A 12052-nucleotide genomic window follows, 5' to 3' on the forward strand; every position below is an offset into this window, starting at 1 on the left:
GGTTACGAACCTAAAGGCAGTCTACATTTTTTTTTTATCTTGGCAATGTTGAAGTGAAGTGCTTGGCAATTAGACGCGAAGTCCTGCACCCAGACAACTTTTCAAATCTCCAGAGAGTTGGATTTTTTAATTTCAGCTAATCGATAGTAGTGACGTTATCCTTGACTCTTCGCTGGGGTATTTCGGTTATGGATTGCTAAATTCAACAAAATTAGATTTAGTCTGCACTCCAGACCATTAAAGGGCTTATCTTAGTTTAGATCAAACATGTCTGTCGCTGTTTTCTACAAATGCAGTCTCTTTCTGGCTTGACATCTGTACCGTGTGTTTTGGCACCTTGGTCACCAATATTGCTCTGTCGAACAAGAGCAGTATGGGTGAAAGGTGACAAAGCTATCTGGTCCTGTCATCATGAACAGTTACTTAGTTTTTGTCGTATCCAGGCTTAAGGCCGATAGTGGTAGATTTAGATTAAGTGCGTGGGACGCCAAGGAAGCTAATCTTCGTGTCCACCTTCACACATGCCTTTGAGTGGCTGTGTCTTGCGAAAGTGGTATCGAACCGGGTCCTTTTGGACGATGACACAAAGCTCTGATTACTCGATTGCGCAGTCGACAGACAGCTATCAAGAGTCACAAAATATCGTCTGGAGTCTTAGTAGGTCCACTCCAAAGGGACAGTTGTTCAACTTCATGTTAAAAATAAAGTTCGCTGTTCGTGCTCAACACCTTAATCACCAATGTGATTGGTGTTGAAACAAGCGCATTGGATTAAGGTGATACAAACGAATCGGCACAGTACGTCCATAATTTCATCAGACAGAGATTGCTGCTTGATTGTTGTTGTCTTCACGAGTGTTTATACCAACTTGTTTGCTTGCGAGGTGGTTATTTATGTAAAAAGTTCAGGCATACTTTATGTTTTATTTGTTCGTGGTTGCAGATAATTAAACTCAAATTTCACTAAACTGGGGAAGTGGCCTTGGCACATGTATCACTTTATTGAATTTCTGCTCGGCCCCTATTATAGAATACATTACATACTGTAGCTCCACTGCAATGCTCTTGAGTTAGATGTAGTGTGCCATATAACATAAGTAGGATTTGTAGCTGAGATTTAGTGTGCAAAAAGTGTCTTGCCTACATTAAGAGGGTTTCCAAGTTCAATTTTGAAGACCAAAACGAGTTGTATACAGCTTAGGGGAGTTTTAATTGAAAAAAAAATCTTGACCTGGCTGCTATAAACAGACATAACTCAGCAACAACACTGCATTTAACATTATAAAAACAATAAACAAAAGGCGAACGTTTTCGGCTAGTCATATAGCCCTTTTCAAGCCTATAAGAAAAATACATTTTTAAAAGAAATGCTAAAGAATCATATAATATCACAGCAAAAATATGGTCAAATCTAAACATTTGAGAAACTGCCTCGCTCACACAAAATGATAACTGAAAATTACACAGCACAACGGGTCAAGTATTTCAGAGGTAAAGTTAATTGATTGTTCAGACAAGGGCTCAGGCAGATTACGCAAGAAGGACAGAAGCACAAAAGATAATGGCACAAAACAAAGTAAATGCGAGAAGCACAAGACGTAATAATTCAATCAAAAACTGCTAAAAGGTAAGAAGCTCTGCAAGCAAATAATTGCCTGTTGAGCCCTGGGTTTAAAGATTTGATGATCAATGCCTCGTGAATCTTGGCGTCGAATTCGGACAAACACTTTCGAACAATTTTGAAAGACTGCAATGACGGTATATTGTTTGAGCACGATTAGCAGTTTCTAATATGGTCTTTAATTGCACTGTTTTTATTAACATTATGTTTTTATAATGTTAAATGTAGTGTTGTTGCTGAGTTATGTCTGTTTATGGTTTGAAAGAGTTACCTCTCTACCCAAATTGGCTGCTATAAGGTATACAATACATGCATGGGTGATATTAAGCGACTTATTTGTTTTGCAATATCACTCATGTTTATCCGCTAAATTTGAAACAAAACACAAATTAATTTATTGCTTCACGGACGTTTCGTGCATACCTAGAAAGATTAACGTAATAATAATATTTTAAAAATAAAACAATAAATACTATTAATAGCCTACTACTAAAAGTGCTTAATGCCAAGCAAAAAGCCAAGCAGAGCGAATTAAATCAAATATAGGTATTACTCTCTAATCTTTGACAGTCTGTTTCACCCTAAAAAAAGGATCATCAGAAGGTCTTTATATATGTTAAAAATATATACCCCAATTGTCATCTGATAACAATGATAGATGAACACTCTCATTGAAGCTCATATTTGTAACCCTTACTAAGTTGACCACTGATTGACAACTTAAAAGTTGCACTAGAAGTTGAATGTGAGCATGATATATAATAAGAGCTATCCTGGCTTTAAGTCACGGGTTGCACACATTTCCTAAGAAACGTGCAAAGAATTCTGTTGGCAGACATCAAAATTTTACAGACCAACAAGTTCAGTTCTTATTTCCAGGAAACTTGGTTTGCGGTATTGTGTTGTGACGTCCAAACTTCATCAACATTCTGAGCTGAAAATTGTATTGTGCTGTGAGCAAGTTCATACAAAAGACATGGAGAATTAGTTTTAAAGGGAGTTTTTGTGCCGTTAATATCTGAATAGCGTTGCGCTTGTGGATCCGTGCACCAATAGCAAATTTCTATAAAAATTTGCATGTAAATGAACTACAGTAAATTGCGAGCAAATTTTAAGGTGGCATGCTGTTATATTTGATAATAAAATCTTGAAAGTCAGTATAAGAAAACAGCAAGTTTTGCCGACTGGTTGATTAAATGAATGTGAGAATCTTTATCCTCGGACTGAAAAAACTTTAGGAGCTCCATCCTGGTAGTTTCGCATATCTGTGGAGATTTTACTTTAGGAATCACTGACACAGACCCAGTTACAAAAATGACAAGCCCAGTTACAAAAGTGACAAAAATAAAAAATCACCTTGTTTCAAATGTTGATTTTGTAAATTCTATCCACAAAGTGTTGATGAGCTGGAGACCTATTCATAACGTGCGTTGCTCAAGCGCTTCTTTTGTATGGAAAAGTATCGTTCCTCCACCTTGCTGTTTCTATGTTTACAAAGTCATCGCTGAACCGTATGCGACCAGCAGTGTCTGTATAAACATAGTGGCTTTTTCAGGCGTGGGAAGATGTTTTGACTGAAGACGAAAACTACAATTTATTGGGACCAGAATAATTTTGGCCTCCTACCGGTAAGCAGACCTATGATGATATGGTGTGTAGGCTATTGTCACTGCACCGATATGGAAAGGTAGTTTATCTATGCTTGCTAAAATTGTACCAGCTGTGCTTGCTAACTTTACTAACACATACTGTACAACAGTTCCACTCAAATCAATAATAAACTACAAGCGACTCTGCACCAAACAATTTACGAGAAAACGTTGACAGAACTACATTCCTAACACCACCCATCGAAAAGAATACAAGAGAATACTGAGCACGAAAAGTATGCATGCTAAAACTGACCGAACCAGTGACCAAAAGACCATTGATCGAACCACACTCCAGTCCTAATGGTAAACATAGGTCTATCAAGTTATAGCTTCACCGTTGCTCAGAATGAAAGTCTAAAGCGGTATTGGGAACATGTTGTTAATGAAACGCAAAAGTCTGTCATCTGTGAGCCTGCCCTACCCTGAGATGGTGGGACCCCCTTGGCCCCTCCTTGACACAGCACTGAACCTTCACTAGTAGACTAAAGTTTGTATTTAAGTTTCGGTAACATATTCTGACTCTTGGTCACTTTGACTCATCCTTCATCATAACTCGGACCCCCTGTAACTTCCTTCAATCGTTATTGTACCGAGCCATCTGATTTTTCAACCACCTCTTTCCTTTTCGTCGCTTTCCAAACCAACTATTTGTCTTTCTATAGTGAATTGCCACTCATTAAACTGCCAATACTAACGTTTCCACTTATTGCTTTAGGAGATGGGGTGCAAAGAGGCAATCGGATCCTCGCTTTCAAAAACGTCGCAAATTAGACAAAAAATGTCGAATCATTTTGGAAGATTGTAAATTGTTGTCTTTTTGAAGGTATATTTGCAAAGAAAAATTTTGTTCGCACCTTTAAAATGTTTTATTCTCCTTCGGCTGAAGGCTGAAACGAAGAAATTCAGCCATTGCCACTGAAACCTTGACATAATCAGAACATGTTATAAGAGGCTACCCTCCCATTATGACCTTTCTAGCACTCAGCCAGAGAGTTAATTCTTGTTTGAGATGCTTTATTTAGTAGTTACAGAAGAAAAAAGACTAGCCTAATGGTAGGGGTGGTAATCGAACCCATATCATGGAAATGACTACTTTCTATCCCTAACCCTAACCCCTGAGCCAACCAGCTGACAGAAAATCCATCACTTGATTTGCTTTGTATCATCTTCTTTTCACCCTTTTTCACATCACGGAAAACGTAGCTTATGATTGGTTGATGTGGCAATGACTGAATTTTTTCTTAATGTGGCTACCATATTTTTATTTGACGATACGAGCTTCCAGGTATTTATTCGATTTTATGCATCCACATTCCACATGGGATAAACCATGCTGGTCAAAGCATGCACTTGCTTACTCTACCTTAGAGTCTTAGACGACACTAGGAAAGATGTGACGTTGCAATTATATTTTACTGTACTACTAAAACTATTAGGAGGAATAGTAAAATGGGCTGCAAAAACAAGATTCACATTGAAATATTTTTTTGAACTTAATCAAGGGGAAGGCTGTGGTTTCTGTAGCGTAAGTTGACAGGAACCAAAACATTAAGTAGTTTCCAATAGACAAAGATGTACATTCAATGTGTGGCTAAACAATGAAAAACAGATGTGTGTGTGTCGACATAGCCTTCCAAGTTCAATGCTATTGTTGAGTATCTAGTTCCGCTTTTGGTCAAATTTTTCACGTCAGACACACAGTTAAAAGTTTTAAAAAGTTCCACTTTGGATTAGATTTACAAGTTGCTATGTGATTGATTTGTGTTGATCTCGTGATCTTGTGTTTGCAATGCTGCAACATACAAGCCTTGTGCTATTGTAAATCAACATTTTCTAACTTTATAAAGTACTTCACTTGCTTACTTTAGTGTTACCTTTTGTTCTCGTCGTTTTCATATGAACAACCCTGAAGAAGACGACCAAGACTCACTTAAATCGACTAAAATAATTACAAATCAAATAGCTCAGTAAAAAAGTTTGTACGATAGAATATTGGATACGGTAGTGAATTCTCACCGATAACCTAACATCCTACAATTCGTAATGGAATAAATGTTGACTGTTGACTTTCATACTGTATTTATGCGCAGATTGCAGATAGTTAGGCTACACTTTTCGACTTATGGGTCCACATTGCAGGCCTACTTTTATCCACTTTGAAAGAAGGCTTAAAGTGAAAAAGTGTTTAACAATACAACAGCAAAATGTCTCCAGTAGAATGATAATTTTGGAATTGTTTATTCACTTATCGCTCTACGACAGCTAAGGTTAATTATGGAAGTCGCCTACTCTTTTTCAATTTTGTAAGTTATCATATTTACGATGTCACCACATCACATCATTGGCGTGCTCACCGCTCAAAAGTTTTTCATAAAAAGTTAAAAAAAAATTGCATGAAGCTACGTGAAAACGTAAACAAAACTATGGAAAATTCACGGCAGAAACGAAATCAGCGATCACCACATGAAAGCTTGAATTGCACTACACATAAGGGTTAAAAAGTTGTCGAGTAAATCTAACAGTCATAAGACCAACGGTACGTTGTTGTTTGGCTCAAAACTCCATCGATTTGTTGGTTCAGTGGGTTCAGTGTGATTTAATGTGGGCTTTTAATGCAATTCACTCCCTGAATTCACTGCAGTCTTTCTTGAAGAGCAACATGCAGGCATTTTCTATGAGAGTTACATTAAGATTGAATCACGAAGCAAATAATGGTAAATTTGCAGCCTATTTAACATCATAGGCAATAAGCCTAGACCAGCCTATTCTCGATAGATACGACCGGAAAGTACTACAGTCGTTGATTGCGCTCTCCAGATCGGGATTGGTAGAGAAAACTGATTTATAAAATAACCGAGAAGGTAAATCGACTGAATGGTGAAGAGAAGAGTTGATCATTATTTTGTTCCAACAAAACATTTTTGATAGTGGGCTAACTTTTTCAAAATGACAGAAAATAAAAACATTTTGATAAAAGAGAACGGACGTATTGACAAATGTGTCGTACATAAACAAGGAAATGTTCAACCGATCTTCATTTCCAGCTTTGTTACTAAAAACAGTTGCTGAAGCTATTTCTGATAAGTTATAAACACTTGTTGACAAGCGAACGGAATATAGATGACTCGAGCATTTCTTTTATAAGTTTAGCTGACCTGTTTACGGAATCTAGGTTGAAAGACCAGGCCTCTAACACACCTTCCTTCTTACAGTAAACACAGATTGATTGCATCATTTGTGCCCAAATCTGTAAATCAACAGCAAATGATGTTTTGTTCAAATAAAGTTACAGTACACTTGCAAGCTTTTTAATGTTATTTTCTTGTTAGGTCCACTGTTGCTTGCATTTGATTGATTTCTTAAACTGATTTATTTTAAGGGACATACAGTTTCAGAAGAGAAGGCAGCAAATAAATTGAAACAACTCAGATTAAATATTATATTTTGAAAACAATGAAAACGCCATTGAATTTTGCAACGTTGCATGTTTATATAAATTGATATATTTCAATTAAATCAACAATGGAGAGTGTAATTTTAAAAGTTTGAAGTCCAAAATTCCCAAATTAAAGTCTCAAGTTTGAGACAGAACTTAAATACTTTCAAAACGAAACGTTTTGCGTGCTTGAAAACTGTGACATTCAAAAGTGAACTTCTACAAATTTTACGCGCTGAAATTTTGCAACAACTTTGAGGTGACTGCCAAAAGCACTTTTTCCAAGGACATTTAACTACAATCTTTAAATACTTTAAAATTAGGTTTGACATCTTGAATAAAACAAAAGGTAAGCTACCCTAGATTGATAATGACAATCATAATTTATTTTACATCGGTTGGGTACAAAATAGCGTCAACTTGAAGCAGTAGCGTAGCCAGGAATTTTGAAAGGGGGGGTTTTGAGCACCCAACGGCGGGGGGTCTGGGGGGCCTCCCCCAGAAAATTTTGAAAAATTACTTTGAATTTGGTGCATTCTGAGAGCATTTTCAACAAAAATGTGGGTACGAATATTCCTGTAAAATGGTGCTGTCCGGTAGCATAGCAAAAGGATAAGATCATGTTTTCTTCGGCATTTTTCGGAAAAAAAAGCTAAGTCTCTGTGTTTTCTTGTTGCTAATTCCTGGCTGAGATGTTTGAATGTTTGGTATTGGCAAAACTCGCTCTTTTAATGCAATTTTGTTTAAAATTAGGCATTTTTTTTAGACTGAAAGCATCATTCTCAATATCGTGACGTCACACGCGTGCCAAAGGGGGGGTTGTAACCCCCAAAACCCCCCCCTTAGCTACGCCACTGACTTGAAGTCTCACACTGTTATTGCCTATTATCTTGCTTCACACTGTTATCGCCTATTTTCACTTCGAGTGAAAACAATATTTTACAAAGGAATGAATGTGTTTAAAATAATTATCTACCTCCCACTAGCGGCACCAACAAATATTTTCTCACTTTTACGTTGCGACCTTTTCTAACGACAACGAGTAATATAGATCGTCAATATCTGTGGCCAAGGCACATGATGCAATGCCGGCATTGAATAAAACAGAAATGGTCCACATTTTGTACCCTGCAATATTTTCCATTCCACAGATACTAAGAATCTTTCATTCAATATTTATTATTTATGTATATTTTTAGCCGCTAACCACAAACATCTTCGAAATTGCAACTTTTCCTAACAATTTGCATTAGAACATACGTAAGTTACATAAACCTCCTGTGTGGTAGACCACACAAAGCTTCATTACGTAATGTAAAAAAATATCACAGATTCTAAGTAGGTCCATTTGCAGTGGTTTCAAACATTTTTTGCGCTGTACGTATTTACGATGACTTAAAAATAAGAAAATATAGAACACGTATTTCAAATTCAGTTACTACTCACTGAAAATCTTAACAGCCTGTTTCACCTTATTAAGATCCTCAGAAGGAACTTATTCAAATATAATTCTATTTATTTATTCTATTTATCTGTGTTTATTATTCAAAAATAATTCAAAACAGATTCTATTTGAATAAGTTTTTCTGATGAAGTGAAACAGGCTGTTAAGGTTTTTAATGAGTAGCAGCTGAATTTGAAATTCGCTCTGCTTGTTTTTTTTTTTTGCTTGGCATTGAACACTTTTTGTAGTAGACTATTCCAGGGTTGTCCAAACTTTATGGGACGCGGGACGCATTCGGCAAGGAAATTAGATCGCGGGCCGCAGTTGACATTTTTCCTCTTATACACTGTCTCACCGTACCAGATGTAAAGTAAAACACGTACATGTGGAAATGAATCTTTATATTTATCATAAAAACATATTGGGGAATAGATTAAAGAAGCTAAGATGTGAATACTACGAATAAGAGAGTTTTGGAAATTTTAAGCAACGTCAGTAGACCAGGAAACCTTATAAATAACTGACAAGTATGAATAAGAATAAACCATAAATTTATTCGTAAAAAATATTTAAGGAAGTACGTAAAACGGTACAGTTTACTTAAAATTCAGTGAGATGGGTGTGCCTGCATTTTGGAAGCCAGCTCCTTTGTGTCAATGTCAACTGAGGTTAAGGTTAAACGAAGGCAGGCTTCGAGAGATGTTTGTTTAAGTAGATTCCTCTCTTTGGATTTAATCGACTTCATTGCGGAAAATGCTGCTTCACAAAGGTAGGTACTGCCAAACATTGACAGCAAGTGCAATCCAAAACGGCGTAAATTAGGATAATGCTCTTCAGAAAGAAGAGGCCAAAATTGAGTGATTGGCAGTGTAGCTTTGCTTAATAAAAACTGGTCACTTTGCAAGTCACACAATTCAAGCTGCAAATCGTCATCGGCTTCTGATATAGTTATAGTCAGCGGAGCATTGAATACATTGAAGTTTTTTGGATTTAGCCATCAAAAGTGATACATCATAAGAAGCAATGGTTGTAGAAGACGAAGGCTTCACTAATTGAAACATGTTTTCTTGACGCTTACGCAGGTTTGATTTGAGATCATTGAGTAGGGCTCGCCGCGCCTCACCAGTGTATTTATCATAGCAAGTGACATGAAGAGTGCTGTAGTGTCGTTGTACATTGTACTCTTTCATAACAGATATCATTTCATTACAAATTAAACATAAAACTTATATGCGGATTTTTATAAATTTACCATTTTAAGGTTGTTTTTCTAGGGTCGGCTTATATGCGAGGATATACGGTAATTTTTAAAAGTTTTCTAGAAGAGGCGGCGGGCCGCATTGAAGGAGGTCGCGGGCCAGGCTTTGGACAACCCTGGACTATTCGTTGCATTCGATTCTCCTACAAGTCAGCAGTTGTGAACTAAGCAAACGATAACTGAGCAAGTGACAACTGAACTAGCAACATTTCAGCAAGTGACTGAAGTAGGTAAATGATGAAACTGAGCAAGTCATAACTTGGAATGTCACAAATCAGCAAAATGAGTTTGACAAGCGATGACCAAGCAAGTCCTACGTGAGCAAGTAAATCTAATTTGCTGACTTGGCAGCAGTTGAAATGTAATTGCTGAGTAGAAGCACTTGCTGAGTTGTCGCATGCCAATTTATCCGACTAAGCTAATTTGCATTCATTTTTTTTTAGAAGATGTGTATGAGGGCTATGTGTGAGAGATTTCTTTGATAGATTGTGGAAATCTTTTTTTTCCGATTGTAAAAAAAAAATTTGACAACTTAATCTTGAATTTTCCACTGCTTCGAATTTGTGTTTAATGTTGAAAGTTTTTCTGTAAGTTTACGTGGAAAGTAACCGCTCACACATGTTTTTGGTCAATCTTTAAAATAATGTGTGTTTCATTTTTTTCTTGCCTTTAGCCGCATTGCAGTAGGCTATATGACTTTGTAAGTTTTATTTTGTATGTTATTCGTTTTGAGGATGCGCATTATCATGGTGCGGAAAACGTCAGTGAAGCAATAAATCAACCTGTTTATTGTTGCTTTTACTTTCACTTTCATCAGATGAACGTTGCAACTAGTGCTAGAAACGATAATTGTCCTGATGAATACTCAAACTTTTCAGTATTCACACAACATCCTGCTTTCAAGTCCCTCCGAAAGCCTCCAACAAGCTTCCACCTTGAGAGAAGAGAGTGGTGCAGCTTGAATAGAGCACGCTGTGAAGTCGAGAGAAATAAAATCAATCTTATTAAGAGCAGCCAGTTTTTGGTTTAATCATCCATGACGCGCAGACCTTCCACTCCGATAGGTGGCTTGAAGATGGTACAGTCAAGTCAAGCAAGCCCTTCTTGTGACGACAATCACTTAAAAAACATTACAAAAATGCTCTTATCTGGCTTCGACACTGGAGTGACAAGCTATAGATCAGTGTTTCTCAAACTTTTTTAGTCCATCGCCCCCTTTTCGTTATTGAAATAAAATTTCGCCCCCCTAATTCTGTCAAGTAAAATAAACATTGATAATAGAGTGATAGACAAATTTACTTTTGGGAATTTAATCAACGAAATTGACAGTAACATGACTACATGATAATGTTCAATAGGATGGATGAACTTGGCGACTTTTACAAAGTTTTGAAATGTTTGGCGACATCTTCGTAAGATAGAATCGAAGATCATGCCGTTTATGAATTAACAAGCGTTTCTTTGCTTTGAAAGCATCAATGCCACAGACGAAAACCCTTTTTCAACCATATATGAAGTAGGAAACGACAAAATCCTCATTCTAGCTTCTTTCCAGAGAAGCTCATAGCCTATTTGCCAGCAACCTGGCACCAAAACAAATCGTATCGATCATTTCTGAATTCACTCTTGACTCATCATCTGTTTGCATACCGATGAACTGCTCTTAAAGTTCCACTTCTACAGTATGTCTGTACGTTCGGTAGAAAATGGTTGTACCACCCAGTTTGGAACATGGAGGTCCACGAGATCTGCAAAGCGAAGTTTCATGTCTTTATGAAGCATGTCTAAATGTAAGCAGTATTTTTGCCATTGTTCTTCTGTAATAACATTCTCGCTCAAATTGGGAAACTGAGTTAAGACATTTTGACCTGCGCTTTTATCTTGTTGACGTATTTTATCACAATATTCAGTGATTCATGCAGTTCAGGACTGAGATTACGGGCAACCAAATGCTGACGGTGAATTACACAATGTATTGCAATAAGTCCAGGAATTGCTCTTTTCATCAGTGCAATGAACCCTCGATGCTTTCCAACCATTGCCGGAGCACCATCAGTTGCGCATTGTAGAATATTCTTCAGTGGAATCCTCTTCTCTTCGTAGAAGTTTTTCACTGCATTAAAGATGCTTGATGCCCGAATATCTGTAGGAAGACTGAGCGCAAAAATCATTTCTTCTTGTTCTCATATTATAAACAAAACGCACATATCCAAGCAGCAACGATACATTGTTGGTCAAGGAGGAATCATCTATTTTCAGTAAATGGTTTGCGCGTTGGACTGTTGTTAGCGCGTTGGACTGTTATTGGTGGTTTGATAAATTCGCCCCCTTCGAGTGTTTTCGCCCCCCGATCGCCCCCTTTGATTTTTTCGCCCCCCTGGAGCTCAAAATCGCCCCCAGGGGGGCGATTTCGCCCACTTTGAGAAACGCTGCTATAGATGAATGACTTACCGGTATCATTTCTAGCTTGTTAAAGAGCTGAAATCTTTTAAAACGTGGTAAGGTTAACAAACAAGATTCAACAAAGTTCACGAAAACGACCAATTTCTGCAGAAAAGGAAAATGCTGCTCCATAAAAAAAGCTAAGATAGTTTTCTTGTTAGAGATACGGAGATGAAAACAGCAAAGTTGTCTGCTGCAAA

Source organism: Aplidium turbinatum, chromosome 4, assembly GCF_918807975.1.
Source record: "Aplidium turbinatum chromosome 4, kaAplTurb1.1, whole genome shotgun sequence".
In the NCBI taxonomy this organism is placed as follows: Eukaryota; Metazoa; Chordata; class Ascidiacea; order Aplousobranchia; family Polyclinidae; genus Aplidium; species Aplidium turbinatum.